Source organism: Culex pipiens, chromosome 1, assembly GCF_016801865.2.
Source record: "Culex pipiens pallens isolate TS chromosome 1, TS_CPP_V2, whole genome shotgun sequence".
Classification (NCBI taxonomy): Eukaryota; Metazoa; Arthropoda; class Insecta; order Diptera; family Culicidae; genus Culex; species Culex pipiens.
In genome coordinates, this window is record NC_068937.1 from 74994949 (window position 1) to 75012788 (window position 17840).

Below are 17840 nucleotides of genomic sequence, written 5' to 3' on the forward strand. Positions count from 1 at the left end.
ATTTATGATCCTCTTGCTATACAATAGGTAAACAAGGCATAATGCTTCGTTAAACTAATGATTCTATGAGAGAAAATACTTGGTGGGACAATTATGCGTAGAAGTGTAACGATGGGACAAACAGACTTGGTGTTGTTTTTGATGAGTTTCCAAACAAAGTACTAGATTTTATGTGTTTTTCTTAAAGTATACGACAAACTTAACTTAAAAATGTCAAAAAGTCAAAATCGTCCAAAAATGACATGGGACAGTTATGCGTAGAACGGCAGCACGGTGGAGTGCAGGTGTCTGACGAAGTGTGGTAAAGACGCATGAACCATGTTCTGCACGCATTTCTTGAAGAACCGACCATCGCCACCCAGGCGAAGATCGGGAGGCTCAGGTGGGCCGGTTAGATGACGCCTAGCACTCTTCTTGTCATTTATTAACATTTGTAGTGCGCCATTGCATTAGAATGCATTGAAACATCACAAGCGCTAAAGCGGCCAGGCCTACTGCGTAAAGCCGTATCGCAGAGATGACTCGTAATTGGGTTGAGTTTGAGCACTGAGTGTTCGAACAACAACACAATTCTGAATCGACAGGGGAGGAAGAAGCGTGGGACACACCATCATACGACCCGACATTTGGTTGTATTCGTTGGGAACACCATGCTAAGAAGGTTTGGTACTCCGGGACCCTCTGGGATGGGACATTGTATTTCCACGAATGCCCTGGACACTATTTGCCGTGGTTATAGCGCCACAACTCGCTCTCTGTAACAGTATTCCTAATTCCAGTCCACGCTCACCAAGTCGTCATGGCCTAGTGGTTAGCATGTGTTTATGTGTTCTTAACTTTCTCGTTGGGAGCAGATGGGAATCGAACCCAGAACCATTCACTTACAAAGCGAATACCGCAACCAGTCAGCCACGGCCGCTCTCTTAAAAAAAATTAACCGCTACTTTGAAAAAAAAAAAAACAGCATAGCAACAATTATTTGAAGGCAATAATTCATTCTGAAAAATAGGCCATCGTGAAGATTTCTGGGAAATAGCATTATGGGAAATGGGATATGCAAATTTGTTTAAAGCCGTTTGGAAGCTCCAAATCAAATTTTCATAAAACTTGGCAAAGACGGGTATTTATACTCGAGAAAAAACTAATTACTAATTACTAATTACACTCAGCCCGGAAGCAAAATAACATCTTTCATACAAAAATATAAAATAACTATATCATTTATTACGAAGCATTAATTTTATTCAATATCGTTGCAGCCAAACTTTTTCACATTATTCAGAGTCACTGATTGCTTTCTTGCGTCTTTTACCCGTTTTTTGCTTCGACCAGTCCTCCTAAAAAACGAAAAATATGATTATCTATTTGATACAATCAGCGAAAAAAAATTTACTAACATCAGTTGAGTCGTCGCTGGCAAGGGTGTTTTCAACGCTTTTTTTACTGTTGTTCGATGCAGACAGTTCTTTTTTAGTTGCAGGTGGTTTCCGCCCACGACTACTTGTGCTTCTTCGCCCAACAGTGGAAGATGTTTCATCCTCTGCAGCTAGAGCAAACAGATCCGTGAAGTATTTCTGAAACAATGAAAACATAAACCGTGAAAACCAACCGTAAACCCGTTTTACATGCAGAGCAATGCTCCTAGAATACCAGAAATGGTTTTTGGGGCATCTCCACCGCAGTGACCTAATTGCGTTGCAAGGCTAATTTGGCACCCGCGTCAACCCACCGCGGTACTTGTGCGAGAGCTAATTTAGCTTCTAGTTCATCCGTGTTGATCCGAATCAAACAAAACTCGGGATCTAACGGGAGCAAATCATCTGACGGATGGTTTTTTCAAGCAAAACAATAAAATTGGGTTAATGTGAGTTTGTAAACGTCAGTAACGAGAGATGCTTGATTTTTAGATTTCAATTCTTCGAGTTTGGAGATATTTTCCCTCCTGTGCTGCAAGTTTACGCCTGAAAAATTACTTTTGGCAATCAGGGGTGTTAGTTTGTTTGTTTATGCCGCGTTAGGCAGTGTTTGATTAATTCTTGATAACTTTTTCAAAACAACCAATGCCCCATGGGTTTCCTATGTACATAGAACCTTTTTTTTATTATTATTATAGAGACTTTACAACATTGTGCATTCATCTCTTCAAGGTGGATAGTGAAAGAGGAAAGATTACAGAGTTTAAAATTACTTCAATAATTATTACCATGCCTTTTTTCTAACGATTTCTGTCTATGTTTCAAATATTTAGCGGATCAAGTCAAGTTCTTCGAGTTTATCTTCGTCCTCTTCTTCCAGGGATTTAGAAGTTATCTCACAACACTTTTTCTTATAATATTTTGCTTTTATGACATCTTCATCTTCTTCATCTGTTTCTTCTGCAGCCATCTCTCTACGTTTTTTTGTTAGTTCGTCTTCCGCGTCCAAATATGCTTGGAAGCGCTTTCGGCGGCGGGTGTGCTTAGAAAGCACGGTCTCAAATCCATCGTTGTCTTCTTCGTCAATTTCCCTTGTCTCCATTGCATTTTGTTCTAGTTTACTGTTGTTGCTTTTACTGCTGCTGCTGCTTGGCTCGGGTTCAATCGGTTGTGTACTGCTTTTTTGGTTCACCTTTTTACTCGATTCCGCACATTTTTTTTTCTTTGCTTTGAGTTTGCAAAGCGATTTTTTGCCTATAATCGTCACTGCTGCAGCAGCATTGTTTATAGTGATTGATTTCGGCGTTGGCTGTTTCAGCAACATCCGCAGGGTCCGAACTTCATTTGGGATCCCTGGGAAGAAGTTAATCCAGCGGTCGTTGGTGATGGTCAAAACTTCGCCGTATTTACTCATCACTTTGACTACGTCATCATTGCTTATGCCTAGAGGTAGGTCAAGCACACGAACTTCCGTAGCGTTGTTGTCCAGGTAAATCGGGATTTTGCAACCCTGATATACCAGAGGTTTGTCGATGATGGACGAGGCCATTGCTGAGTCGGCGAACTGCAGCACGGCTATTCTTCTTCTATTGCATTATTGCAATGCTCGCAAGTTTTCTCGGTTTACCTGAAGGTCTGCGAGAATTTTTTTTACAAGCTTTGGGCTTGGTTGGTTTTGGAGTTGACAAAAATCCAGAACCACACTGTTTTTGTCTACGGTTCACATTTTAATAAGAGCGGTGACGCGCACACAAACTGCGGACTGGCGATGAGAATGCGACTTGTAAGGTCGGCGGTTACTTTGCAACTGATATAGAACCTTTTGAAAAGTAAGCGAGAATTTGTCGCATCGTCGATCTTCTGCCGGACATTTGAAAAGGTCTTTTGTATAGCGTAAAAAGCGAAATTCAAGCAAAACATTTTGAATGAACCAATGTGGATTTAAAAACAGGCAAGCTATCCTACTCATTCTAAATGCAAACCTTCGCTGACGTTAGCAGGATCGACTGTGTGTTTGCAAATCCAAATTTATCCAAGACATTGTTTTGCTTTAATTATAATTAAACGTGGGATTCAATACAGCACACAGAGTTGAAAACGTTGCATTTTTTCTAACAAAACATTTTTTTTTTAAATTTATATTTATTCAAATTTCTTTTCCATGTACATTCATTCAGTTAAAATATTATTGAGTGTCCAATCACAAACGATGACTTTTCACCTCAATTTTAAATACTAGCAACTTTCATTTATTCATGAAATATTGTAGCTTTCGCTATTCAGTGATTTCAAATGTAGGAGGTCCTACATGTACAAAAGGAAAAAGGGATACCTTAAAACTAACTTATAAACTATATAAAGAGCGGATCAATGCAGCTGAAGACTGCAATGATTTTTGTCGAAATGCATCAATTATCTTATTGGACATAACATCCAAAGTGTCAACTTCGGCTAATTGATAAGTGAATTAACGTTTGTGATATTATTCTTAAGGCAAGCAATCGGATGCTGCTGTTGAGACAATTCCCGTTTAATCAAGGTGGTAAACTTAGTATTTTAATCAGATTGAAAATTTATTCTCAAGGCAGTCAATAAGATGCTGCTGTTGAGACCGTGGTCAATTAGTTGGTGAATGTTTAACATTTTATCCCGACGCGAATATTTGTTTAGGATCCAGTATTAGACAGCCGGCTGTGGAAATACGGGACCCTATGAATACATTAAAATGTTTACCAAGATATACAGAAGTTTTAGCGAACAATAGAAATTGTTATTTTTTTTCGGACTAATCGGTAAGCTATCAAAATGCAAATTATAAAAACCAATAAACCGAACGAAAACGCATCGCAAGTCAAACTAACTTTGCTGAATCAGAGCAATCACGGGGAAGTTGGTAGAATTTTAGAACAGGTTAGTACAATACATGTGTGTTAGAGACCGATAGTTCAACACCTTTCTATACGCGAAAATATTAGCACCTCCAGTTACGTAATAAAATAACGCTTCATCCGAGGACAACTTAAGTTCCTGTAAACAAAAGTGTGTAAGGACAACAATGTGAATCTGCAATAACAATAAAAAAAAAGTCTGTACTACACCCGATTCAATTGAGCTGTGTCCACTGGTCTTGACAGCTTGGTCGTGAGAGCTGATATGTTCATCTCGTTCTCTCAAACATCAGAGGAAAACAAATATAAACGAAATGCAGAAAGATGAAGATGAACCCGAAACACGTCGATCTCGTTGCTGTCGTGAATGTGCACGACGTGACGCAGCCCGCTTCAGTGACCAACCAGTCAGTCCGTCTCGTTTGCTCTCTCGTCTTATGCATCTTCACTACTACCACCCCCCCCCCCCCCTCGTCCGTTTCTGCTGCCATCATTGACTGCATTGATTGAACCGAAACCCCACTTCCTGACGAAACTATTCTTCGATCTTCAAATATTCCACACACAAACCCATAAAGCGTTTTTATAAATTGTTATTTGAAAAACGTTACTTAATCCAGGGTGGTTGATGCCTTCCTCATAATAACATAATTTTGGTTTTGATAAAATAAAACTGTTCAACCTACAAATGATAAAGTTAGCAGATTTTCAATCTATTAGTATCATTGGTAAGGCCTTTTTACCGGATATTGCTTTTATCGAAATATCTGTACTCCGCCCTCCAGAAAGTGTATAAGTGCTGATAACTTTGGATAGGGTTCTCTTCGATGTTTTAGGCTCACGATGGGTCGCATGATGGATCCGGACACCATTTCTATCGAAATATCTGAGATCCGGCCTCCAAAATTTGTATAAATAACACTTAAGTGCTAATAACTTTTGATATGGTTATCAGATCTTTGATGTTTTAGGCTTATTTGAAAGGTCTTTCAATTATCTAACTAACGACGGGTCGCATGACGGACCCGGACACAATTTCTATCGAAATATCTGAGATCCGGCCTCCAAATTGTGTATTAATAACACATAAGTGCTAATAACTTTTGATATGGTTATCATATCTTCAATGTGCTCGTTGAAAAGGTCTGTTGAATACCTTTCCAAAAATGTATAACATGACGGGGTTTCTTACAAAAACCACCCTTTTTATGATCTTCCGGACATTCCTCAACATCAAGCTTCCCTGTACCGTGCGGTACAAGCGGTTCACTTGTACCTCGGTTTTGCTTTGCGCCTGCTTTGTTCGGTTTTCACCCGTACCCGACTTACACGAGCTGATGGTATTTTGGTTCATCGTACCAGCGCACTACGCACTCTCAGCTCGCCCCGTCGGTTTTTAGTCTGGCACTCACCCATGGCATGAACCCAGCGTATTAGCCAAGGTGCTTCACTCGGTACGAGCCGAGGTACGTGTCGTGGTACGCGCTGGTGGTACAATACCACGGCACGTACCTCGGCTCGTACCGAGTAAAGCACCTTGGCTCTTACGCTGGGTTCATGCCATGGGTTAGTGGTCGAGGTCGAATTAAGAAGTTCATTTTTCCAGTGATTTTATAGCCTTTCCTCAGTGAGGTGAGGAAGGCAAAAACCGGGGTTAATTTGATAGTGATTACGTCAAATTCGCTTTTGGTACGGTTACTTCGAATGTCTAATTTGAAAAATTCGTAATATAGAGAAGAATAAATAAAAATACAAATTTACTATAAAACTTGTGGTACTGAAAATTCTAATAAATTTGAATACATTTTTGAATACTGTTTCAATAACAATTTGAACTATTTTAAGAGTAAAATTGTTCAAAAAATCTGATAATGCAGTCTGTTTTCCAATTCGAACTCATTTTCATTGAGAAAAACATGACATTTTCAAAGTGATAACATAATGCTATTTACCTAATTATAGCATGAGCATGAGCATGAGAGACCACCCATGGTTGTCCTTCTCCGTTGCTGAACAGGACCGTAATAGCCTATCAGCACAACCGATCATACTGGTGATGTTTCTCTTATCAACAGCATGCATGAATGCGATGAAAAGATAAAACATCAAGATCATCAAAACTAGAACTGTTGCAGATAGGTCACAGTCGTTGGCCACCAACAGCGCCCGCCATGTCAGTTTGTAGATCTCGAGGGAATGGGACGGGAATGTTAGTTAGCACAGGCTGCTACCAAGGGTGGGTTCTATACGATATCCACATCCACACGCGGGGGGCGTGTGCCGGAAAACTACTGAGCAGTTCTCTACGAAATCGGTCTTTTTTCTTTAATTTTAATTCCGGCTGAAACTTTTTTGGTGCCTTTGGTATGACCAAAGAAGCCATTTTGCATCATTAGTTTGTCCATATAATTTTCCATACAAATTTGGCAGCTGTCCATACAAAAATGATATGTGAAAATTGAAAAATCTGTATCTTTTGAAGGAATTTTTTGATCGATTTGGTGTCTTGGACAAAGTTGTAGGTATGGATATGGACTACACTGAAAAAAAATGATACACGGTAAAAAAAAATTTGGTGATTTTTTATTTAACTTTTTGTCACTAAAACTTGATTTGCAAAAACACAATATTTTTATTTTTTTTATTTTTTGATATGTTTTAGAGGACATAAAATGCCAACTTTTCAGAAATTTCCAGAATGGGCAAAAAATCTTTGACCGAGTTATGATTTTTTGAATCAATACAGTTTTTTTTTTAAATCGAAATATAAGTCGCAAAAATTTTTCAACTTAATTTTTCGATGTAAAATCGAATTTGCAATCAAAAAGTACTTTAGTGAATTTTGGATAAAGTGCACCGTTTTCAAGTTATAACCAATTTTAGGTAACTTTTTTGAAAATAGTCGCAGTTTTTCATTTTTTGAAATTAGTGCCCATGTTTGCCCATCTTTGAAAAAAATATTTTTGAAAAGCTGAGAAAATTCTCTATATTTTGCTTTATTGAACTTTGTTGATACGACCCATAGTTGCTGAGATATTGCCATGCAAAGGTTAAAAAACAGGAAAGTTGATGTTTTCTAAGTCTCATCCAAATAACCCACCATTTTCTAATGTCGATATCTCAGCAACTATAGGTCCGATTCACAATGTTAAAACATGAAACATTCGTGAAATTTTCCGATCTTTTCGAAAAAAATATTTTCAAAAATTAAAAAAAAAAATAAATGTATTATTCCCAAGGCAAGCAATCGGATGGTGCTGTTGAGACTATTCCCGTTTATTTGTGATTTGTTTACGATTAGATGGATTATCTTAGACAGCCAGCTGTGGAAAGATAAAACCACAAAGAATGTATTTAACATGTAAGATATTAAACTCCTCGTAAAGTGTTTAGTTCGAGTGGATCATAGACGATTTCAAGTTTTAAATAGTTATAAGAATAACGACCGATTACTGATGAGTTACGGAGCTACAAGAAGGGCTTGACAATCGCGTAGGAGAAATACTCGTTCCCGAGCATGGGTAAATAACAAGGGAAATGCGTAATAATACCTTTCTCTGGTATCAATACCAAATTTTGGTATTCCTGGACCCTTTAAAATTTGTCTTAAGGATTATGCAAGAGCAAAATGTGGTATCATACCAATTTAAGGTATTGTTTTGATATTGCAACATTGCAGAATTTGTCAATGATCGAACACCACATTTTGGTATTCTTTTGGTATTACAGTATTTTATCAAATTCCTCTGCAACTATGGGAAAATGTTGACCAATTTTGACAAAATAATTAATTTTGCGCTATAATGATGTCTCAAAGCGAATGCTTTCATTCAAAACCGGAAATTTCAAACTTGATTTTAAACCTTTTTGATATACCCCCTAAAGAAATGACTTGAAATTGTGGAAAATTTTCTAAGTCAGGATGGCACATTTTGGTATTATTTTGGTATTAAAGTGTTTTATCAAATTCCTCTGAAACTATGGAAAAATTTTGACCAATTTTGACAAAATAATTAATTTTGCGTTAAAATGATGTCTCAAAGCGAATGCTTTCATTCAAAACCGGAAATTTCAAACTTGATTTTAAACATTTTTGATATACCCCCTACAGAAATGACTTGAAATTGTGGAAAATTTTCTAAGTCAGGATGGCACATTTTGGTATTATTTTGGTATTTAAGTGTTTTATCAAATTCCTCTGAAACTATGGGAAAATTTTGACCAGTTTTGACAAAATAATTAATTTTGCGCTAAAATCATGTCTCAAAGCGAATGCTTTCATTCAAAACCGGAAATTTCAAACTTGATTTTAAACATTTTTGATATGCCCCCTATAGAAATGACTTGAAATTGTGGAAAATTTTCTAAGTCAGGATGGCACATTTTGGTATTATTTTGGTATTTAAGTGTTTTATCAAATTCCTCTGAAACTATGGGAAAATTTTGACCAGTTTTGACAAAATAATTGATTTTGCGCTAAAATCATGTCTCAAAGCGAATGCTTTCATTCAAAACCGGAAATTTCAAACTTGATTTTAAACATTTTTGATATACCCTCTATAGAAATGATTTGAAATTGTGGAAAATTTTCTAAGTCAGGATGGCACATTTTGGTATTATTTTGGTATTTAAGTGTTTTATCAAATTCCTCTGAAACTATGGGAAAATTTTGACCAATTTTGACAAAATAATTAATTTTGCGCTAAAATCATGTCTCAAAGCGAATGCTTTCATTCAAAACCGGAAATTTCAAACTTGATTTTAAACATTTTTGATATACCCCCTAAAGAAATAACTTGAAACTGTGGAAAATTTTCTAAGTCAGGATGCCACATTTTGGTATTTTCTTTTTGGCATTGAAAGGTTTCATCAAATTCCTCTGAAACTATGGGAAAATTTTGACCAATTTTGACAAAATAATTAATTTTGTGCTAAAATGATGTCTCAAAGCTAATGCTTTCATTCAAAACCGGAAATTTCAAACTTGATTTTAAACACTTTTGATATACCCCCTACAGAAATGACTTGAAATTGTGGAAAATTTTCTAAGTCAGGATGGCACATTTTGGTATTATTTGAATATTGAAAGGTTTCATCAATTTTCTCTGAAACTATGGGAAATTTGTTAAAAAAAATTTACGAGTAAATTAATTTTGCGCTAAAATGACTTGAAACCCAAAAATGTTAAAGATGATTTTAAAAATTAGTGTGATATACTCACTAATATTTTTTTCAAAAACGTTGAAATATCTCTAAGTCGGGTTAACCAATTACTTTGAAAAACGAGTCAATCGACAGATTAATGAATTTTGGTGAATTTCAATTCAGTTTCATTTTAATAATACTTATTTTTCAATCTTGTTATTTTTCAGAAGCTTCAAGAACTTCAAGCACAGGCCGTTCATCAATGACAAATGCATTCGGTGTGGTGAAGAATATCACTAATAACAACATGGAATCATCAGGTGAGTAGATTTGGCTGTTGCATATGAATAATTTCCGTTTTTTCACTAACTGCAACTGCTGCACTAAAAATGGTATGAAAATACCAAATTTTGGTATTACTTGTTCAAATACCAGCGAACATAATGTGCTCTTGGTTGCCCAGTAATAGATGGTAAAATACCATGAAATCATACCAAAATCATGTACCAAAATACCAAAATATGATTTTCCAAGGGCGCGGGAATACCTAAAAATAAAACCATGGCAATACCAAGTTTTGGTATTCAAGCGATGTTCAAAAATCCAGAAGACCTCAACTTGGTATTGAAATGGTTTTATTTTGAGGTATTATTTTACCCTTGGAATAACATGGTTTGGTATTGTTGTGCCCTTCCACATACTAGACTTTGGTATGATTTCATGGTATTTTACCATCTATTACTGGGCAACCAAGGGCACATTTTGGTCCCTGTTATTTGCCCAAGTAATACCAAAATTTGGTATTCCCGTGTTATTTACCCCTGCTCGGGTTATCGTGCTCTCCGGGCTATAATGCTGAGGGTTTTTTTTCACGCGTTTTACGGGAAACGTCTTTTTGAATTTTAAATTTATACCTCGCAAGCGTATAGCGCACCTACAAAACACATATTTTCAAATCGTAGAAATAAAACTAGGAAAAAACGGCTATATCATTTATAAAACACGGCGACGAACGCGCATAACAAAACTGACACGACGCGTTGCTCGGACTTAACTATCGGACTAAATTTGTTTATTATTATTTAACTTCATTTATTACAATGATTTTATATCATAAGCCTTAAAACATATTCGTCGGCGTGCCTACCGATCATCGATGATATAGAAAGGGCTTAATCCAGCAATACGACTTGCTTGTCTAAAAAAAAGAGATTTCGGATCGTTTCTATCGAAAACTATATAAAGAGAACAAAAAAAAAACACATCGACCAACGAAAGCGCGAACTTAAAATGAAAAAAGAAGAAGAAGATGACCAATCACCACATGCACACAAACAGCGACACAAAAGAGACGAAATAACACGAAAAACAGGACTGCGCGTCCCCAGAAGCACTGCACTAATGATGCTATTATTTAGTTATACTGACCAATCAATGCTATTTATCTAATTATAGTTAACTAACTTTTAAAACTTTTCAAATTTAGTCGAAAACTGCTTCATAAGGTACTTTGAACACTTATCTGCCAAGGTCAACATGGTTTCATACCATTCCGTTTGTATTGAATTTGTATTTTTAGTTTTAAAATAAAATCATAAACCTATCAGAGTCACCCCGGCTATCAATGTCATCCAGTGTTATGGTATGTACAACTATTCAAAATATATTTAAATGAAATGAAAAACAAAAAAAATATAAAATAAGAAAAACGTAGGTATTTGGATTTTTTCCTTACTCCTCCACTGACGATAGCAAGATACTAGTTTTCTCTTTGTTATCAATTTTACATTGGCCCAATAACATTGTTTCGCTTGGTATGTATTTGAATTTTAAAACATAATTTAAAAATGTTAACTTATAACCCGTGTAGGCCTGGGTGAAACTGGAATCACTAAAATGGCCATAACTCAGCGAAAACTCAACCAATTTGCATACTTATTTATTGGTTGGACTCGAATGTCTATTTTCCGAAAATGGCCCGCAGAACCCGGAAATGTTCCGGTGGCCGGAGATATTCCGGTGGGTCACTGGGTCAAACAGGGCCAAAAATGGCCAATTTTGGGTCCTGCCCATTTTTGTTAACAGAAATCTTACAAAGAAAAAGTACAATTTTTCATGTTACTATCTTTGTTATACCCACAGACAGTGCTGGCCATGAATTTAGAACCACCGGGGACGTTCCGGATTGGGCGGGCAGGTCCCCTACCCCGGGGGAACCGATCAAGGGACGGTCAGAAATAAAACTATTTTTATTATGGCAATATGGGTGTCAAAGTTCATCATTTTCAAAATCAAGTTCATCCATGATCCCCAAAATCACTTGTGGACCGATCTGGCCACTTTGGGACCAGTTCCCGGTACTCCGGTAAAACCCGGAAAATGGCAAATTACGGGATTATTTCTGAATTATTTTTGACAGGGCAATATGGGTGTCAAAGTTCATCAATTTCAAAATCAAACTCTTCCATGATCCCCAAAACCACTTTTGGACCGATCTGTCCACTGTACCGGTTCCCGGTACTCCGGTGAAACCCGGAATATGGCAAATTACAGGATTATTTCTGAATTATTTTTGACAGGGCAATATGGTTGTCAAAGTTCATAATTTGCAAAATCAAGATCATCCATGATCTTCAAAACTACTTTTGGACCAATCTAGCCACTTTGAGACCGGTTCCCGGTACTGCGGAGAAACCCGGAATGTGGCAAATTACGGGATTATTTCTAAAACAAAATTCTAGGCAAAAGGGATGTGGAAGTTCATTATTTTCAAAATCAAGCTCATCCATGATCCCCTAAATTACTTTTGGACTGATCTGGTATTTTTGAGATCGGTTCCCGGCACTCCGGTGATACCCGGAATATGGATATTTACGGGATTATTTCTGAATTATTTTTGACAGGGCAATCTGGATGTCAAAGTTCATAATTTGCAAAATCAAGATCATCCATGATCTCCAAAACCACTTGTGGACCGTTTGCCGTTTTGCCGTTTGCTTTGTCAAAAATTGTTCAGAAATAATCCTGCAATTTATCTTATTCCGGGTTAGATCGGTTCATAAATGGTATAGGGATAAGCAACATTTTGAAAATGATGAACCTTGATTTTTTTTCAGAAATTATTCCGTAATTTGCCATTTTCCGGGGTTTCCCGAGCAGGGGTAAATAACACGGGAATACCAAATTTTGGTATTACTTGGGCAAATAACAGCGACCAAAATGTGCCCTTGGTTGCCCAGTAATAGATGGTAAAATACCATAAAATCATACCAAAGTCTTGTATGTGGAAGGGCACAACAATACCAAACCATGTTATTCCAAGGGTAAAATAATACCTCAAAATAAAACCATTTCAATGCCAAGTTGAGGTCTTCTGGATTTTTGAACATTGCTTGAATACCAAAACTTGGTATTGCCATGGTTTTATTTTTAGGTATTCCCGCGCCCTTGGAAAATCATATTTTGGTATTTCTGTGGTCTTTCACATACATGATTTTGGTATGATTTCATGGTATTTTACCATCTATTACTGGGCAACTAAGAGCACATTATGGTCGCTGGTATTTGAACAAGCAATACCAAAATTTGGTATTTTCATACCATTTTTAGTGCAGCATTTGCAGTTAGTGAAAAAACGGAAATTATTCATATGCAACAGCCAAATCTACTCACCTGATGATTCCATGTTGTTATTAGTGATATTCTTCACCACACCGAATGCATTTGTCATTGATGAACGGCCTGTGCTTGAAGTTCTTGAAGCTTCTGAAAAATAACAAGATTGAAAAATAAGTATTATTAAAATGAAACTGAATTGAAATTCACCAAAATTCATTAATCTGTCGATTGACTCGTTTTTAAAAGTATTTGGTTATCCCGACTTAGAGATATTTCAACGTTTTTGAAATAAATATTAGTGGGTATATCACACTAATTTTTAAAATCATCTTTAACATTTTTGGGTTTCAAGTCATTTAAGCGCAAAATTAATTAACTCGTAAATTTTTTTTATCAAATTTCCCATAGTTTCAGAGAAAATTAATGAAACCTTTCAATATTCAAATAATACCAAAATGTGCCATCCTGACTTAGAAAATTTTCCACAATTTCAAGTCATTTCTGTAGGGGGTATATCAAAAATGTTTAAAATCAAGTTTGAAATTTCCGGTTTTGAATGAAAGCATTCGCTTTGAGACATCATTTTAGCGCAAAATTAATTATTTGGCAAAATTGGTAAACATTTTCCCATAGTTTCAGAGGAATTTGATAAAACACCTCAATACCAAAATAATACCAAAATGTGCCATCCTGACTTAGAAAATTTTCCACAATTTCAAGTCATTTCTATAGGGGGTATATCAAAAATGTTTAAAATCAAGTTTGAAATTTCCGGTTTTGAATGAAAGCATTCGCTTTGAGACATCATTATAGCGCAAAATCAATTATTTTGTCAAAATTGGTCAAAATTTTCCCATAGTTGCAGAGGAATTTGATAAAATACTGTAATACCAAAAGAATACCAGAATGTGGTGTTCGATCATTGACAAATTCTGCAATTTTGCAATATCAAAAAAATACCTTAAATTGGTATGATACCACATTTTACTCTTGCATAATTCTTAAGACAAATTTTAAAGGGTCCAAGAATACCAAAATTTGGTATTAATACCAGAGAAAGGTATTATTACGCATTTCCCTTGTTATTTACCCATGCTCGGGTAATCAAACGGCTCCAGAACCATATTATGAATCTGGATGAAAATTTGAGAGGTTGTAGAGCTCGAAAAATGCAATTTTTGAGATAAATAAAAGATATGAAAATGAAAAAAATTTACCATATTTTCATTTGAATACTGGATATTTCGAAATTTGCGCGGCAACTCGCCCAGGTTCAGCACACTAGCTTTCATCTGCATTCAGAAGAATCGAAATCGGATATATGGGAGCTGAGAACGGCTCGACACAAAATTTAGCAAAATTTTAGCACATACGAACATCACTCGACCTCCACGGAATTTATTTTCTCAAAATTCGAGGGTTCGAGATAGACGAGTTCTGTCAAGGTGAATCGATAGAGCGTCGAAAATCGGTGCAGTGTGTTTTTTTTAGCGATTTTTCGTATTAAAATTCATGCTGGTGCCCAGAAAAAATGACCCCCAGCTCCACAAGCCGAAAACTGATCCTTAGGGTATTCTAAGCCTCTGTGCAAAATTTGAGCGAAATCGGTCAACATTAACCCATTGATACTCGGGCATGAAGTTTGTATGGGAAAAATCGTCAAAATGTATGGAGAAACGGCACAGTTTCGTAATACTCCCTGTAGGTGGTGTTGCGAGTGTTCAAAGTTTGCCAAACGTGAGATTCTTATGTGAAATTTAATGCCCAACAACTTTGTAGAAGAGTGCAAGACGATCCGAGTTAACCCCAAAAAGTTATAAGCATTTTAGTGAAGTGGTCTCCAACCGACATGGCCAAAGGGCCTAATCCGGTATTGCCACTCAGCAATTCTCCACGAAAACTGCATGGAAAAAAACAAAAGTGCTCGGATCGGGCTCAAAATTTTTCTGGGGGTTCCCTGGCCGAAATTATTAGACCCGTATTTTTTTGTTTGGCCATTAGGGTGACCTACGCCGTGTTAGGGTGGTCTGAAATATGGCCATTTTCGTCGATTTTAGCAAAAACCACTTTTTTCGAAAAATCATAACTCCTCGCCATTTTAACCGATTTCAATTGTCTTATACGCAAATGAAAGGTGATAAGTCGGTCTTTCAAGGAAAAATGGTAAGAAGTTTCAAAAATCTAGCCTAACATATGAAAAGGGCGTATGAAACTTTAAAATGCCGTTTTGACGGTGTCTGCGCCAAAGAGCCTATGTCTGGAAATATTTTTATTGGATTCCCCGGACATTTTTACATAACATACTAAAAAATGGGAGGATTTTATTTACAGGATTCCGAGATATGATTTTTTGAAAATAAAATCCGTGTTTTTTGACGCGCCGCGCGCAAAAACCGGAGAATGACGAAATTGGCAAAAAATCAACTTTTTTCACTAAAACTGCGATAACTTCAAAATTTTAGCGATGACCTATACATGTCTGGGTACCAAAAGTTGCGTCTTTTAATTACGAAAATTTTGGTACCCAAACATCTATAGGTCATCGCTGAAATTTTAATGTTATCGCAGTTTTAGTGAAAAAAGTTGTTTTTTTGCCAATTTCGTCATTCTCCGGTTTTTGCGCGCGGCGCGTCAAAAAACACGGATTTTATTTTCAAAAAATGATATCTCGGAATCCTGTTAATGAACTCCTTCCATTTTTTAGTAAATTATGTAAAAATGTCCGGGGAATCCAATAAAAATATTTCCAGATATAGGCTCTTTGGTCCAGACACCGTCAAAACGGCATTTTAAAGTTTCATAGGGGAAATATGCCCATTTTAATCACTCTAAGCCGTTCGACCAATTCTCATCTTTTTGCCGTTTTCCGCTATGAAATCAACATTTTCAGATGTAACAACAATTGAGAGTTGCTTGCTCACTTTTGTTTGAGCTATTTATAACTTTGAAACAGTCAAAAACACTCTATGAAAGCTGTAATTCATGATCAAAGTGCTGATAAGCCGATAATAGAAATAGGCTGAGAAAGGGTATAGTTCCCCTACTCCCTTTTCATAAGTTAGGCTAGATTTTTGAAACTTCTTACTATTTTTTTTTAAAGGCCGACTTATCACCTTTCATTTGCGTATAAGACAATTGAAATCGGTTAAAATGGCGAGGAGTCATGAATCGACGAAAATGGCCATTTTTCAGACCACCCTAACACGGCGTAGGTCACCCTAATGGCCAAACAAAAAAATACGGGTCTAATTATTTCGGCCAGGGAACCCCCAGAAAAATTTTGAGCCCGATCCGAGCACTTTTGTTTTTTTCCATGCTGTTTTCGTGGGGAATTGCTGCACTAAGGAAAGCAAGCATAAAATTGTAATTTTGGGATATTTTTTGTCAAACAAAGAAAACAAAATCAACAAAGTATGAATTAGACTAAATCGATCCAGCTGAATCCGAATTTAAAGGTTGATAGGCGAAATTTTCAAAGAGACGCAAGACATTCAAGATGGCGGCCAAGATGGCGGCTGTATAGAAAACCCTAAACACAAAGGGTATTATGCGACCTGCAAACGACTACTCAAATTTAACTAATCTTGGGGCTCTAAACACGATTAAGACCACTACAGACTTCCAAACAGACAATGTTATTCAAACCAAGATGGTGGCCAAGATGGCGGCTGTATAGAAAATGCTAAACACAAAGGGTATTATGTGACCTGCAAACGACTACTCAAATTTAACTAATCTTGGGGCTCTGAACACGATTAAGACCACTACAGACTTCCAAACAGACAATGTTATTCAAACCAAGATGGCGGCTGTATAGAAAATGCTAAACACAAAGGGTATTATGTGACCGGCAAACGGCTACTCAAATTTAACTAATCTTGGGGCTCTGAACACGATTAAGACCACTACAGACTTCCAAACAGACAATGTTATTAAAACCAAGATGGCGGCCAAGATGGCGGCTGTATAGAAAATGCTAAACACAAAGGGTATTATGTGACCGGCAAACGACTACTCAAATTTAACTAATCTTGGGGCTCTGCCCGAGCAGGGGTAAATAACACGGGAATACCAAATTTTGGTATTACTTGGGCAAATAACAGCGACCAAAATGTGCCCTTGGTTGCCCAGTAATAGATGGTAAAATACCATGAAATCATACCAAAGTCTTGTATGTGGAAGGGCACAACAATACCATATTCTGGGCACCCTCACTGAGCATCTGAATCAAATTCGACATCGATCGGCAATCCCGATCAATTTTTAGAACGATTTACTTTTTGCCTTTCTTACTAAAGTAAGGTATAGGTTTTACTTTAAGGCAGGACGTCATTTCCATCTTCGTAAATATGTCGATTCAGCATGAATTTTAATCCGAAAAATCGCTAAAAAATCACACTGCATCGATTTTTGACGCTTCGTCCACAAGTCGACAAGTTGTCAAGTTGAGCTTCGAATACTGGCGCGAGAATGCTGGCGCATATATTTTGTGGCTCGACTTATACTCGTTTTGTAGTAGCTTGTTTACCGATGTTTCCTACAACATGTAAGATATCGTAGCTTTTCGGTTTCTTTTGCCCTGTCCGTTTTTGCATAACTGTCCAATGTTTATGCAAAAACTTTTGTGACATAGGACATTCATCCGGCTACAATCAATTTGTTTCCTGTGTGCTCCTAAAATCGCCTAGAAGTAGACTTAATTTTTTCGTGATTTCGAAAATTTTCTTAACAGGGTTCATTGGATTCCAATAGGAGCTTTCCAAGCTTTTCATCG

The 17840-nt window shown here is 36.8% G+C and overlaps 1 long non-coding RNA gene across 1 annotated transcript; it reads right to left on the minus strand.

Moving 5' to 3' along the window:
- Positions 1-1217: 1217 nt before the first annotated feature.
- Positions 1218-1880, minus strand: LOC128092550 (uncharacterized). The gene is made up of 2 exons (XR_008211865.1): positions 1398-1880; positions 1218-1337 (listed from the first exon to the last, which is right to left on the minus strand). It is a non-coding gene; the product is annotated as an uncharacterized LOC128092550 (long non-coding RNA).
- Between the last annotated feature and the right edge of the window lie 15960 nt (positions 1881-17840).